Source organism: Corvus brachyrhynchos, unplaced genomic scaffold (assembly GCF_000691975.1).
Source record: "Corvus brachyrhynchos isolate BGI_N302 unplaced genomic scaffold, ASM69197v1 scaffold279, whole genome shotgun sequence".
NCBI classification, from domain to species: Eukaryota; Metazoa; Chordata; class Aves; order Passeriformes; family Corvidae; genus Corvus; species Corvus brachyrhynchos.
In genome coordinates, this window is record NW_008246060.1 from 9,204,370 (window position 1) to 9,215,471 (window position 11,102).

At 41.7% G+C, this 11,102-nt stretch overlaps 1 long non-coding RNA gene across 2 annotated transcripts in view; it reads right to left on the bottom strand.

Annotated features, from left to right (window-relative positions):
* Positions 1 to 425: 425 nt before the first annotated feature.
* The window catches only part of LOC108449664, a 146,555-nt gene continuing 135,878 nt past the window's right edge, over positions 426 to 11,102 (bottom strand). Inside the window, exons 6-7 of one of the 2 annotated variants that reach the window (XR_001865924.1) lie at positions 6,225 to 6,354; positions 426 to 1,253 (exon numbers count right to left, since the gene is read on the bottom strand). This is a non-coding gene — a long non-coding RNA (uncharacterized LOC108449664). Of the gene's footprint in view, positions 1,254 to 2,876; positions 4,599 to 6,224; positions 6,355 to 11,102 lie in introns of those variants that run through there. The other variant, XR_001865925.1, reaches the window with a different exon arrangement.

An 11,102-nucleotide genomic window follows, 5' to 3' on the forward strand; every position in this document is an offset into this window, starting at 1 on the left:
TGTGCAGATCTTCACATCAGGGTCTTGCTGTGGCATGCAAATCAGACTCAAAAGGGTGTCCATATGTTATTTAGCCTTTGGTAATGCCATCCAAGAGGTACCAACCTTCCTGTGAGAGCACCAGCGTGGTCCAACTATCCGGAACAGAATTCAGTTCTGGGGTGCATTAGAGGCTCCTTTGTGAAGTTTCTATGAAACAGGTTTCAATAACTTTGGACAATTGAACTAAATATTGTATCAAAACAAAATTTTCTGTCAAGGTAGTATCTTGCTATCTACTCTTCCTATTGTCCAATTGATTTTTGCCTGTAAAGGGTACTTTTTAGTGTACACATACTCCCAAGTACTTCAGACATCCTGCTTGTTGATTACAGATAGCTCCAAATCAAAGCCTCAGATTTCCAAACCTTGATTGGAAAGACAGATTTAGAAATAAAAGAACAGAAAACTTTATTCCATCAAAGTAATATTTTTATGAGATTAGTTATAATACAAAATTTATTCTTCATGAGTACCATTTTCCATTCTCATGCAATTTTCCAGAAGTCCTGCTACTGGATGAATGACTCAGAAAGCTTTAGACCCAACAAACACAGCCTATAGGAGCAGATGGTAGAAATTAAGGAAGTTGTGCTGTGTTACTTCAGCCGAGAATCTGAAGTTCAAATTTTTGTCTCTGTTTTCCTATAGCTGTATTTGATATCCGGAGCCTAAATCAGAGAAATTACCAGCAGAACTCTTACTGGTGTAAGAGGAAGACTGAGATGGGCAGGACTGCCTCCGAACAGGCTTGATAGAAGACACCTGTCACAAAAGTGACAAAAAGTATAAACAAGCACATGGGCAAGATGAGACCTATAAGGCAAGAGCAAAGCCATGGGTGTTTCTAACTCCACTTGGTAGAGCACTGCATGATCAAAACTTGCTTTAAATTTTAGGAAATTATATATTCCAATGGGCTGGAACAAAAAACATCTATACCATTGAGTGGATCGAGACATTATGGTGTTAGTCATGCTGATAAGGTTTTGTTAGCCTTATGGTGATCTGTAGGAGAAAGAATGTTTGCCTGCAGAAGAGATAAGACAGTAAAACTTCTCTGCTCTTGTACTGCTGTGATTCAGCGGTCAGGAGCTGTTTCCACTACTGAGAAGTTCAGGTCCAACAAAAATCCTCTGGCAGTCTCAGCTAGTGACTTCATGATAGCTTCAGACAAAGCCTTTTGCTCGAGATCAGATATGAATTGAAACAATCTGGTAAAGAAAAACATCCAGTCAGTACTCAATAGAAGTGCAAATACAAAAGTCTCCCCCCAGCAGATGTATTTTAATGAATGCATAGTTACAGGGTGACTATGTTATCTCATAGTTGTCTTGTATCATTAACTGAGAAGAGAGTTTCAAAAAAAGTGTCCCCACAGAAATCTTATTCATATGTTTTATTATATGTTCCAGCACGGGCACCACTTTAGTTTAATGGTATGTTGGATGATGGTACAAATTTATAGCCAAAGGTTTACATCACAGACAGCTGGAATGAATAACAATAAATTAATTTAAAGTGCTACAGAAGTGCTCCCCATAGTATGCAGTGCTTATGTGCTCAAGACTAATAATTTATAAATGCACGTCTTTTATAATACTGATCTAAAGTCCTGAAAGCAGCTAGTTAAAAAGCAGTCACATGACATAAATTATTTTTATTAATATTTCAAATGCATGATTAGGGTGGGCACCATGGTCATTAGCATTAGATAGCTTTCATTTATGACCAAGTGCAATGAAGCAATAGCCAGACACAGAAAGCAGTTATGCAATGGCAAACAACCATTGGGGCAGTCCTGGGGTCATTCCTGGTGCTTCTTCCACATGCTTTTTGTAAGCTAGTGGTCATCACAGCTATGGCTGTTTCCCTTCCTTTTGCTGCTCTGCTGTGTTTGTCACACTAGATACTCAGAAGGCCTGAAGAATAAGATGTGCTACTGAGTGCAGTCAGAAGCAGCTGTGCACCTCTGCATGGCTTTCCTTCCATCCCCAAACACTGAACAGCAGCGGTGCAGAAGGCAGTGAGGGGGCCAAAGGGTGCTCTAACCCCTGCCCTCACTACACCAGCAGTGCTAATTTCAACACTGAGTGAATACTGAACTCTCGTACAAACTCTTGCTTGGACGGTGTAGGTTACTTGAAAGTATTTTACTTGCTTTGGGATGACACATTTTTGGTTCTGTGTCAGGGAATAAGAGACAAGTGATGCCTCCAGGCAAACAAGTATTTGCAGTGAAGCATTGTGGAGACAAAGGATCAGGGCAGGCCATAAACTTCCCTTTTGGGGCACTGGACTATTTGTTTTGCTAGCATAACCCAATGTCTTTCTCTAGTCTCCCATGGTGAAAGAGTATATTCACTATTACTAGTGAGGGTAAAAGAGCAACCAGCTCAAATAACTTGGATAATGTTGCATCTTTTTCCCCAGTGCAGCTCTCTGGCATACCTCAGTGCAGGGATGTCACTTGCCTTAATACCAACTTTACTTTCCCCAGGCAAATTTGGCTGCTCCTCACTTTTCTTGGTGAAAATAATTTACTTCTTAAATGCAGAGTTATTAATCTGAGGTTATAGAAGGAGTCTTTCACACTGAAAGAGGGATCATGAATAATTTCTGTGTCTCTTCTTCTGGGCCATTGCCATATATTAGACTACATATTTGAGTCTTGGCAGATTGAAAAAATATGCACCACAATCAACCCCATTCACTTTGGTGGTTCTCTAGCAAAGGAAGTGGAGTGAGACACAAAGTGGCCATCATCATCTGGTCCCTCCTTCCCTCTTTTTAAAGAAAAGAAAACTGTTTGTGCGACACAGAATTCAAGCTTCTAGGTAACAATTCCTGATTAATTTTTTTTAGTATCACAAATCTTTGCAAATTCATACTCTCTCTCCTCTTCCTGTCTGGTTTTCTTTGAAAGTACTTTGTAATGTAACACATTTTTCCAGAGGTCAATGGGGACATATATGCATTTTGATACACTTTAAATTTTTGCCTCCAGCACGCCACTCAAATGCGCTCTGCAAATCAGAAGCCAGTAATGATCTCCTATATACTTCAAGCGGGTGGCTGGGCATATAAAAGCACCTCAAAATGCAAAATCTGTGAGACAGCAACACAGGGTAAAGACAAATAAATACAAAAAAGGGACAATGGTGGCAAAAGCAGTTTGGGTTTGTAAGCTGAGGATTCTGCCTGAAATAAGCAGCTAATGTGTTTATGTGCACCACTGGAGTGATAAGGGGATTCGGGGGACTCCTGCCTCAGCCAGCTGCACTGATGGACTGCAGGTTTCTCTGAGCAGATCACTTGCATGTCAATATACCCAGATGAGGCATGAGCATTTCTGAAGGCTTTTTATACCGTCAGTGATACCTCATGTTCTGAACAATCCAAATCCAAGATTAGGCAGGATCTAGAAAAATGAGGCAGCCCCAAAGCATGGGTTTAATCTGTGTGGAGATCTTTTATTTTTAGCAGTAATAATAGGTTTACACTCAAATTTGCCTGCCCAAAGTGAGGGGGTGTGTGAAGCTGTGTGGGAAAGAAAAAACAAACCCCAGAACTCAAGAGATTATTTATTAAAAATACATTTTTTTAAAGCATGAGTATTTTTGACAGACAGAGTTGCAAGAAAACCTGAACAGTTTCTCACTAACCACTGCATCAGGAGAAAAACTCCCAATAAGCAGATGTTGCTTAGGCAGCAATCAGCCAGGCAGTGTGTGTGTGTGTGTGTGTGTGTGTGTGTGGAGGGGGAGAGGGATGGAGAGAGAGCCAGGCAGTCAGGTCTTAAGGCACTGTGCTGAGTGTGTGTGTGGCTGCAAAGGATGGCAAATTTGTGTGAGAAAATCACATATGAGCAAAATCAAGCTGCTCTGCTGGGTATTTTATATGTATTTTTAAAAGAAAGCAGCAAGAAGAAACCAGGGGAGAGAGACTGAAAAGACAAGGCAGGAATGACCAGGCAATTGTGTGTCTGGGCTAACAGCAGCATAAGGCAAGAAATCCAGGCATCAGGGAAATCATTTAAAGCCATATTGATTCGTTTTGGAGGTGAGAAAAAGCAGATGCACTCAGCTACTATGGAATGGCTCTGACAGCAGCTACAGCTGCTTGGTTTTACTTTTTTTTTTTTTTTTTTTCGGGTTTTTTTTGTCATTCACAGAAAGCCGGCACTGTGAACGCAAAGCAGCCTGCACCCCTCACTGCGTCACCCCTTCCCCCAGCAACGGGAGCTGCCATCAAAGCCTGTCCCAGCCAGGTAGCGCCGCCAGGCAGCCAAATGAACCCTCGGGCAACACCAGAATGGAAGAGGGAGAAAGAGGGGGACAGAGGGAGGGTGGAGGATCAATGGCTGACATTCAGCAGCTCTGGCCATTTCCAGCGGGCTGGGAGCGACTGGAGGCAGAGCAGGTTCAGAGCCCATCCATCTCCGCGACAGACAGCAGCTCTTCCCCGGGAACTCTGCCCGGCCCCTGTCCTCAGCAGCACACAAAGCAAGGCTCCAGAGGAGAGAAGGATCCAGTACTGTGTGGTGCTGGTCCTTACAGCTAGAAAACAGGAGGTGAATTGCACATGACATGGGAAAACAAGCGGGTTTAGTATTCTGTAGGAAATCCTATGTTTTGGGGAAAGAAAGGGTGGGGGTTTCTACATGGAAATACTGTCAGGTGTTGCCTGCACCAATACCAGTAAAGCAAGCACTCTGCCAGGCTGGGCCTTTGCTCCTTACCTTAATTCAGCTGGTCCTTCATCTATTTATCCAAAGATGTAATTATAGAATTCATACAGAGACGCTGTGGCTGAGATCTTTAAAACACTGCTTTTCTGGCAACCAGATACCTGTGAAGATCTGCCCTAGGTGACTTATCCTCAGTCACAGAGTGAACCTGATCCTCAGACAAGGCCTCTGAGTCTTCCCCAGATTCAGATTTTTCTCATGCAATCAACTTATTCACTGTGAGGTGTGGTTTCAGACTACAAAATTCATTCAAACTTCATGCATTTTTACAGCATGCAGTTCAAAAATTTCATTTTCTGTTCAAAAAGAAACCAGACTCCACAACAGGGAGGGTAAGGGATGCTCAGGAAGGTTTCCTTAAGAATAAAAATAGTGCTGTTTTATTTAATCTGAAATGAAATTTGGTATGGTTTTATTCTTTCTGGAAACAAAAATCTAGGTGCTCTTCTGAGTTAAACCCCAATTGCTCTCATAGCACCTCAGATACTGTCCCATCCTTCCTGTTTTCTACTCCAGGAACCTCAAGTGTAACCAGGTAGGGATGTGTATGTGTGTGCTCACCAGCTTGGTCTTTCACAAACATCTGCTGAGAGGCATCTTATTTGTATGAATTGTGAGTTTGGCATAAAGCAAGTCAGAGAATTTCCATCAGGACAGTTCCTAAAGAAAACAGCTTTCTGTTTTCAGGAGATGAAATAGTTTGTAACAATATAAAACTCCATTTTTCCATAGAAAATAGGTATTCTGGTCAAAATTTAATATTCACTTCACTGAAGGTGCATGAAAAGATAATCAAACATTTTCTTAACTGGCACTAATTCACATTTTTTATTGGCTACACGCTGAAGAGTGTAAATCCAGAGTAACTTCCTTGGCCTCATTCAAGTTACTTTGACTTACCCTGTTGCAAATAAATTTGAAATCTCAGTCTGTGTGATTGGTTCTTGCGATGAATATCTTTTTCTTCTAGGTATATACATACAGACAAAAAATGTAACAAAAAACCCAGTGCAATTCAAACCAAGAGGCTTAATGGATTCTGAGTCAGGACTGTTATGAAGAGTTCCAACTCCTTGTGGATTTGGTTTCAGTACCACTGGCTAGAACATGCCAAAACGTGTACATTTATAATTAAAAGTAAAAACATACAGCCAAGTATTTAAAATAATTTACAACTATATTTTTATCAGCTATAATTTGAAAATGATCAGTGTTACACAGAACACTGGCTCATTTTTAAAGCTTAGGTACATCTTCCACTAAATTAATCTTACCCTAAAACATCTTTAGATCTGATGACTGAGTAGTTTAACAGCATCTTAACAATACTGAAGCATCTTCGTAAGTCTTTAGATTTATTTGTAGACCAATACATTTTCTTTTTCACTTGCTAAAAAAATTAATCCTTTGCTTTAGATAAAAAAACAAAAATTACCACAAGATAGGGTGAGTGTCTTGTCTTCAGAAAACCTCAGACCGTTCCCACAGGAGCCAAACGCAGTGTACAAAGTCTTTGTGTTACTGGAAGTACTTCAGGATCTGGATTATGAGTCAATGGTAGTTCCCTGCATGGATTCAAGTAGAGAAGTTACTTATTAATATGCAATGCTACTTTTTGTTTTTATTTCAGCTGGTTTGCAGCAGGCCAGATCATTTCATCTAAAAGTATCAATTAAAATGACCATGAGTGCTGCACTGCTTTAGCGTGACAGGTATCACCTTGAGCAGGATCTCTTGTAATTGGCTTTTAATGCTTTTCCAAAGGGGTGCCACTTTTCTACATCTGATAAATGACTAAGTTGGGGTAATTCTGTTTTCCAAGGCAAATAAATAAAGTGAAGAAAACAGGATGAGGGCAAATTTATCCTTAGTGTAAACTCACTGACTTCAGTGGTATTACACTAGAAATACTTGCAGATTGGGGTTTCTTATGCAAAACCTGATGTGAATTGTGCCTAATAAGAAAGTACCTTAAATCATGCCTTGGGCAAAATAGCTCAGTTAATCCCAAAATGTTGTTGCAAGAAAATTCCTTCCTTTCCACAGTTTTCTAGGGGAGTTATAAGGCATGTTACACAGCCAAGCTTTTCCAAGGAATTAAAATAATTTCTTTTATTGATTCAGATCAGCCTACTATTTTTGTGAAGCATTTTTTGGTTAATTTTCATCTCTTTCACCCTCCCAGCCAAAAACCAAATAGATTTACAAGGTTACTTACTGCAAAACTTCACAGCTTTTTCAGTCAGCTCTTGCATATATTAAAGAAAATGCCAATTCTGCTTCCTTGTCTGTAAGCCCCTAAAATAATCTGGGCTCCCTTTTATTTCTGCTTGTATGAAGTCAGGAAACATTTTCCTAGAGTTACATGAGCACTAAGTAACACAACTTGCCCAGAAAGAATTTTTTAAAAATTTCAATATATAATAAAACCAAAAGAAAATGAAGTGAAAATGGCCAGTGTAATGAAACGTTGGCACTCAGTCAGAAGTTAGGTGCTGAGTTTTACTTTCACTTTCCTGCCCTACCCTTTATAAAATACTGAGAGAAAATAAACACTGAGATGACAATATTGAAATAAACCCCAAAACATTTCAGAAAAATCTTTGCAATGATTTTTCCCCCCGTAATTGGCATATAAACTGGTAAATGTTTTTGACAAAATAGTATTTACAGGAAAAACGATTCTGTCAAATAATTTTCAGCCAGCTTTCCAAAGCAACCCTGCTGTAAAAAAAAAAAAAAAAAAAAAATTAATCCCAATGTGTCTGGGTGGTGTGACCATGCCCATTTTGTGACTAATCCCTGAGTCCAATAGTCTCAGATTTGCCCCAGTGCTGAGTGATTGCTTTCTTTCCTACCGAAAAAAAATTCATCCCAATGTGTCTGTGTGGTGTGACCATGCCCATTTTGTGACTAATCCCTGAGTCCAATAGTCTCAGATTTGCCCCAGTGCTGAGTGATTGCTTTCTTTCCTACCGATTGCTTCATTTCTGGAGATGGCAGCTTTCACATGAACAGAGCATCCTGCTCCCTATTCCCTGCACAGCACTTCCACAGGCAAAACAGCAGCGACAAAAGTCCACTCTGCTTTGCTGGTGATGAGCTGTGCATCAGACCCGCTTGCAGTGCTGGCAGTCTGCAATATTGCTGAGTAGGGGCAGCAGGAGCTGGATCTTAATGATTTGCCCCCTCCCGATCATTTGGGTTCATTGATTTCTCTAATTAAATATGCATTCCACTTCACCATTATTCCCAATGATCGCATTTAATCTCAACGACAGGGCCAGGGATGAGAGCCTTTCTTACAAACTGCTTTTGCAAGCCCTGCTGTTCTGTAGGAGCTCTTGGATTCCTCCAGGTATTTGTCCAGTGCTGTTGGGCTCCATCCTCCTTTCCTCAACGAACTGTTTTCCCCCACGTACTCAAGCCTCTCTTCCTTTCAACTGAGCCTTCCAGCATCGCTTTAGAGGGCTGGAGCTGCAGTTCTGTCTGACAGTCGTGTATGTAAAGCTGATTTATTTGGCTGCTGTGGCACTGCGCCAGGGAAGAGGCCGTCTGAATGGTGAAGCTGTTAGGAAACTAATTGCATGATGGACTGCAGTTACAGGAGAGTCTTCACTGTCTGCTTCAGCTAATCACATTTGCTAGGAAGGATTTTTCTTGTTTGCCCCTTTTCCATTGTTTGAATAGGAAGAATACCAGGTTTACACCAGGGATGGGCTTGGCTGATTGGTTCCCAAGCCTGAATCACTACCTTGTCAGTCCCTTCATTTGCTAAAGAGACTCAAATACTGTCACTGCTGTGAGTGTTCCCTTGCTTTCACCTCTCAGACTGGGAGGCTTTGAACTTGCCAAGTAAGCACTCTGTTCAGCACTCTGTGTTGTTCAGCACTCTGTGTTTGTTCTTCTTGTGTGGATGAAGTCAATAATCTCTAAATGAAGGGCAAGAGCTGTTTGGGTTAGCAATTTCATCATCTTCAACACAGAAAACGGACAGCCTTGCAATAGAGGTGGGTTAACAAGAAAAGGATTTCCCTCTGCCTCACTTTCAAATGTCTTTCTGAACACTGAGTCTGAACTGAAACCTTGGGCTGCAAAATACTGGCCTATGGGAAGAACAAAATCATGGAAGAACTCTGTGTCACCAGATCACCTTTATTTGGGCCATGCTCCATTTCTTTGCAAGCAAACATGCCTCATTAGTCATTTACCTGACAGAAAAGCAGCCATACTGCTGCTTGTCTCTACTGTTTCTACCCAGGGAAGGAGCGTTGGTAAATGGTAGACCTAATGATAAGCTAAGTGACTTCCATCCTCAAACCACAGCTCCCTTGGGGCCAGTGCCAACCACTCTTCCCCAGTAGCAGCAGATAGATTGTCACTCTGCTTGCATGGCAGCACTGATGCTGTTTGCATGCTCTTAGTGATCACATTTTTCATTTGAGAGGTTTATGTTCATCTTCCTGATAGGTACCAGGTTCAAGTCAATATTGACTCATTCCAAACTAGTGCGAAGTGAAAACTCCGAGTTTTTCCTGATTCCACCACAAAACTTTCTCCACAGCCACCGCCTGCCTCCTGGGAGATGTGAGCTGAAACTTGAGCTCAGACCGCATGCTGGCACAGGGGAATGGCTGCAAATGGCTTTATGGATATTTTGCAGGCCCCTGATAAGAAATAGTTTTAGAACCCAGTCTTATTTAAGCCACTTTTTGGTAACCTTTGGCTGTTACAAGTATGTTTCAAATTGGACATGTATCGCTCAGCTTTTCAATTTCAGCTGGTGTTACTCTACCCTTCTCTTTGCATAAAACAGAATTGCGCTGTTGGTCGTTTTTTTCTGAGGTCAAGGGAAAGTCTCCCATCAACTTCACTGAGCAGTGAACCAGACCTGCTAAATTTCAATTGTCAGGGCAATTTCCTCCCCTCCTTCATGGTCTCAAAGAGCCAAGGCATATTGGAAGGTGTGTACTTGCAGCAGTCTACCTGAGCTGTAGGAGGTGCTCCCTCTCAAAAGCCAAGAGCTTCAGATGGGAGCCTGCACCCAGTGGTAACAGCCAGCAAGCAAAGGGAAATGACAGCTGGAGCTCAATGCAAAAAGTCAGCCTGACAGCTTTGCTACATCCTCCCAAAGAACTCAGAGTGAAACTGTTGTGAGCTGAAATCTTATTTACAACCCCTGGTGTTCCTTCTGCAAGGACAGAATAATTTTTAAAGCAAGATTGGCTACAGCTTTCTCCATCTCCTAAGGTAGCCACTAGTAAGAGCTCTGCAACTTAAGCAATCTCAGGATGTTGCAAATTTCTATCTAGCTCCCTCATTCATGAACTTCAGCCCAAACTTGAGGAAGTTCAGCCAATACATCATCTTAGATCTCCCCCATACACTTCCTTGCGTAGGAAGCTGCAAACCTTGCCAAGCCCCAGGCAGTCACCCTTCCTTTACATAGCTGCACTTCTCAGCAATAAGGGGCAGGATGACTCGGACAACAGAAACATTCACAAAACAAGACACCATCGCAGAAGTTTTCAGAACTTGGACTTTTGAGTAGGAAAGGTTTGGAAAGCGACAGTTTCTTGGGAAAGTGGAAAAAGGAAATAATTAAAACAGGATGATGAGTAGAGGCTTACTTTGATAGACCCAATCATAAATTTTAGCGAAGAAGCGGAGTCTGGTTGTCCTTGTGATATTGCACATCAATAAACAAGGACTGCTCTGTTATATTCTGTACAAATTAGACCTTATAAATCTCTCCCTGCCCTAACCATGCATGTTTCAACTCAAAGAGAGACTGCAGATTTGATAAGCAGGAAAACTACAAGAAAAAGCTAAATCAGGGAGAAACATACATGCTGCCTGGTCAGATGATGGTAATAGTAGATGGAGGCTTTGTGGAGCCTGAGGACATTCAGAGCATTGTAGAAACACTGCAGAAAAGAGCCAGTGGCCGTGCCACTGCACTGGTGGCAGCTTTGAAGAGATCAGATCAATGTAGAAGATTTCTTGTGCACAGTGACTACCAACAGTACAAAATGCATAGATGTACAGAAACCCATTTTCTATCAGTGGTTTTTTGTGCATCCCCCTCTAAGCCCTCGCATAGTTTGAGCTGCACATCCTCCTCACATACCACACTCCCCCAAAAGATTAGCAGTGCTTATCTTGTGTGTGCCTGGGGAGCATGTGCCAGCGCACCTGGGCAGGGAGTTCTGGGCCAGCCCCAGTCATTCTTCTGGGTCCTCCTTAAAAGCAATTAGCAGCTTCCCCCTTTAACTTCAGAGGGCAAACTCAATCATAGAATAACTTTCCTGCA